At 41.9% G+C, this 4,737-nt stretch overlaps 1 long non-coding RNA gene across 1 annotated transcript; it reads left to right on the forward strand.

Moving 5' to 3' along the window:
- The first annotated feature begins 2,383 nt into the window (after positions 1 to 2,383).
- LOC125696306 (uncharacterized) lies at positions 2,384 to 4,487 on the forward strand. Its single transcript, XR_007378270.1, has 3 exons — positions 2,384 to 2,455; positions 2,631 to 2,756; positions 4,105 to 4,487. It is a non-coding gene; the product is annotated as an uncharacterized LOC125696306 (long non-coding RNA).
- Positions 4,488 to 4,737: the final 250 nt, after the last annotated feature.

Consider the following 4,737-nt stretch of genomic DNA (forward strand, 5'->3'; position numbering starts at 1 on the left):
TCAATGTAAAGCGTTATCATTTTGGCCATTTAGATTAACAGCCCATTTGGAGAGTCCTGGCAGAGCAAAGGGCCAACTGCACTCTGGGGTGCCCCAGACCCAGCACTGCCTTCGGGTGAGGGAGGGTTGTCCCACTCTGCTCTGTGCTCTGCAGCCTCATCTTGAGCACTGGGTGTGTGTTTGGGTTCAACAATGTAAGAAGGGCGTAGAACTATAGGAGGTCATCTTAGGTACAAAGGTGGTGAAGGGTCTAGAGGGCAAGATGTATGAAGAGCGGCTGAGCCCTTTGTTTGTTCAGCCCAGAGCAGAGATCAGCTGTGACAGTGATATGGCCCGAGGGAACGGCGTGGAGCTGCATCAGCGGAGGGGCAGGTTGGGTGTCAGGAAAAGGTTGTTCACCAGGAGGCGGTGGAGATGGAACTGGCTCCACAAGGCAGTGGCCATGGCACCAAGCTGCTGGAGCTCAGGAAGCACTTGCACAGTGCTCTCAGGCATAGTGTTTGAATTTTGGGTGGTGGTGTGCAGAGCCAGCAGCTGGACTTGATCCTTGTGTGTCCCTTCCAACTCAGTAATCTATGAGATGATGTATGAGTTAAGGGTAACTTATTTCTGGACTGAGGGGCTCATCTTGTCAGATACAGAGAAGAAAAATCAAACTCTCCATTGATCACTAACCAACACAGGAACAACTAGTGACTGGAAGCGCTTTGCATGGAGTGTTTCCTCTTGGGTGCAAGGGAAGAGGAAAGAAATATATTTCAGAGTGTCAGTGATGCTGCAAATAAAGGTGCTATGCACGTATTTGAAATACCTCGAAGAACAAAGCTCTGCAGATAGGCTGCCACCTCTGACATGCAAAAGTATCTGGCAAAGCTGGGGAAAAAATGGCCAATACCATTGCAGACGAGTCTATACACGCAAAACAACTCTGATGCCAACCAGTAAAGTCTACAGAACAGGCAGCCAAGCTGAATGGCAACCACCCAGAGGGCAATCCCATTCATAATAGCTCTGTGAGCTGGGAAAATATTTGCATACAAGTTTTATGGAGGAAATTGAAATTGAGATTAAAGCCTTGATCTAATAAAAAGACTAGGCCAAACAGTGTTCTGTGCCTGAGGAGACGAGATACATTTGTGGCACTGCACACACAAACACGGCCTGAGTGTCTCGGGAATCAGAGCTGCAGGAAAGCCCAGACCTGAGGCTCAATCCCAAATAAAACCAAGTTGGTAATGACACTTCCTTTCCTTGCAAAGGAATGACATGGCTTATTTCATTCTTACAGTGCCCCAGTGTTATTGCATTTTTTTAATAATATCATTTAGGAGAAATCAGGTACTGAAGTAATACTTCTACATTTCTGTCTTTAAGCAAAATCTTACCTTTCTGTAGCACCAAAGATGTTACCATTCCTGGCATTACCTTTCAGCTGTGTTGACAGGGTCCCCTGGTCTTTGCCATGCCCTCAGCAGAGAGACTTATGCCTGATAAGCACTGCTTCCCGTCAAGGTTATTCTGCAGTTTCGCAGACACACTGCCCGAAATAAATTAATAACAGAACACACCTATCAATATTTATTACAATTACTTAGCAAGAATATAAAACAAAGGCTTCATACACTGACAATGTCTTGTCAGACTAGTACAGTGACTCCAGGACCAGGCTCCCAAAAACTCCACCCCCCCCCCATCCCCCTGCAAACTATGTCATGTCCCATCAGAAGGTTGAGGTTGCTCTTCTGCTTCTATAAGGAAAATGGAGCACAGTCTAAACATGAGATCTTCCCACAGAGGAATGAGAAAGCTGATAGGACTCTAGTTTGCCTTACGATAAAATATTTCCTGGTGCCAAAGGGGACTGTTGTCAAGGATATTCATTTATTCTATCAGAGTGAAATACTCTAAAATCTTTCTAAGGCCATAACTCGTATACCAAAGCATATGTTCAAGATAGGAGTTGTACAAAACCACTGCAATTGATAAGTAAGTGGTCACATTACAGAACATTGGTTTTCAGATATAAAAAAATAGGTACAGCTGTGATTTTGGGTGTGTGATTTCTCTCTTTAACAACATTAAGGAGAAGAAGAGTTGTGTTATTTTTTTCCTAGTGTGTCAAATGACCATTACGTTTCATATTTTGTGGCTGCTACTGAAAAAACATATTTTTGTTTTTAAAAGGTGTCTTAGTGTCTCTTATTTTTCTTCTTTTTTCCTCATTTCTTTATAAGCTTTATTGTTTCCCTGGTTCTTCATTCACTTCACAATCAAGCAGTGTGCAAGAAGTGCCAGATCAGGCTTCCTGAAAATTAAGCTCAATTAAGCCAGGTGGCCTTTGATTGCTAACGATTGATTAGAAAGGAAAAGACAGATTTACAGCAAGCTCAGTCAATAACTGAAGATTTTTTTTCCTTGGTAGAAGAGACTTCTTTACTACCTATTGTTATTTTAGGTATTCTATTAAGATGCCTCTATTCACGTTGCTATGACTAGATAAGAAAGGCTTTTTTATTCTCTTGGCAAACCTGTCACTTAGAAAAGAACATAATGCTGCTGGTGGTTTTACTGATTAGTGGTAGTGTTGACTATATTAAATACAGTAATGATGTTAATATATTGCTGTTTAGGTACACAGTGATGCTTGCTTTCTGCATGTGGGGAGATTACACTCTACCACACTATTTGTTTTCATTAGTGTGGTGAGGGCGGAGAAGTACATCAGTGTGTAACCCCAGAGCAGGAGTAATGTGCAGGTAGGAACAGCACTGCACAAATGTTTTCTTTTTGATATTTCTAGCCTTACAAAGAGTATGATGAATCTTTGACCTGACTTAAGCAACAGTGTGCCTAAGGAGTGGCTTGCATCACAAACTCAATCAATATTTGTTTCAGGCGTTTTATTCCAGACAGACAAGTTTTCTGAGGTTGTGAATAGCAGAAAATACAGCAGGCGGATGGCTAAATCCAGGAAAGGGCTGTGGCAGCAATGCACAGCACCAGTGGAAGCGTAGTACCTCAGGGAACAGTGTCTTAATTTTCTGAATTGTAATTTTGGCCTGAACTCCTATTTGGATGCTGCTATATTCACTAGCCTTAGTATCAGTCATAATTTAAGTTGCAGAGTACCTCTGAGAAAAATGATAGTCACTTCTAGTTTTAGAAGCCTAAATACTTTTGAAAATCTGATAATCAGCTGCACAGTAGAGCATCTTGCAACCCACCACCAAAGCTCAGGGAACAGGCATGAACAGGGTTTTCTCTTTTCCTTCCTCTCTGTCTGATCTCTCTGTCAGACATCCTCACTAGGCTGTGGGAAACAGTGAGCAGCTGAATCACATCCAAAAGCAAGGGAGGGATGCATGGAAGCAGATAAAGTAATAGGTAAAGAAAACCATTGGGAAAGTGTTTTATGATGAGAGTGAGTACCAAAACTCAAAATTCTCTATCAAGCACCAGTATGGCCTGCGTTTATCCAGGCCATGTCACTTTGCTACAGTGCAAAAGCAGTGTACAACAGCAGTTTTATTGAGGGCACAGGGAACCACAAATTCCCTACTGACTTTCTCCCTCTGCAGTGACTGAAAATATGGAAGTCTAAGGGTGACAGGGAAATTAAGACAAAATCACAGCTGTACTGCTTAAGAAACTTAGGAATAGAAATGACACGGTCAAATTAATGGAGGTGTTCTGTTGTTCAGATCTGGGAACATGGAATACAAGCCAGGTCTGGGCAATGGATGTTAAAGAAGCAGTAAAATGAGTAGCATTAAAAGTATAAAAGGACTATTATAAACTCCTGATGTGGCCTTCTTAATAAAATCTGAAAACTGGCATTGCTTCCAGTAAGGGCTACTGAAAGTGTGACTGTGTTAGTTCAGGTGGGGCCAAGAAGAGGGAAAGGAAGAGAAAACAGAGCATCAGGAGAAAGTGTTTTTCTTGTCTGATTTTGGTTTTTATTAGCAGAGTTTGTAATGGAAAAAAAAAAAAAAAAAAAGAGTAGCTGGATTCCTCCACTTCATGTAATGAAGGGGAGCCTGAAGAGTTCCCACAAAGAAGGACCTTGTTTTTCTGACATGAGACCTTTTCCACCTTTGATTCCAGAGGTTTCAGGCCCCAGTTAACAGTCAAGACAGAAGTTAAACTAAGAAGACAGAAGAGCTTCTCTCCTTATCTTTGTGCTGGCAGTAGTGAGACATCATCTGACTTCTCAAAAAACTCTTAGCTCGTTGAGGCAAAGAAAATGACCTTGCTTTGGCTATGGACTGGAAAAAAGCAAGCTACTGTTACCTCACAAAAGTCTGACTCACTCATCCTCTGGAAAGGTGCTTGCCTTTTTCCCCACTGACTGCATCAGGGGCCTGAGCAACATGCCCAACTAAGGTGCTGTGTACCTGGAGGCACTTTGTGACAAAACATGATCTCTCAGTATGCTGTGGACCATTCTTGCCTGTGCCACTTCCATCAAAGATAATTACTTCTTATTGTTGTGTGCTAGGTGTCTGGAAATGTGTTACCAGTCCAAAATTCAATTCTGGAGGCCTGTCCCAGACTAGGTGCTAGCGGCTTTAGTCTTTGGTTATTACCAAGAGAACTCTGTTCTGTCTGTTCTTTTCTCATAAACTGTATTTTTAATTAACTAATGAATTTTCCTCTGAAAAACTCCATCTTCTTTCATCACTCTTACTCCTTTAGCCCTTCAATATAAGAAGTAAAATGATTGAGAACTAGAAATAA

This window comes from Lagopus muta, chromosome 7 (genome assembly GCF_023343835.1).
Source record: "Lagopus muta isolate bLagMut1 chromosome 7, bLagMut1 primary, whole genome shotgun sequence".
Classification (NCBI taxonomy): Eukaryota; Metazoa; Chordata; class Aves; order Galliformes; family Phasianidae; genus Lagopus; species Lagopus muta.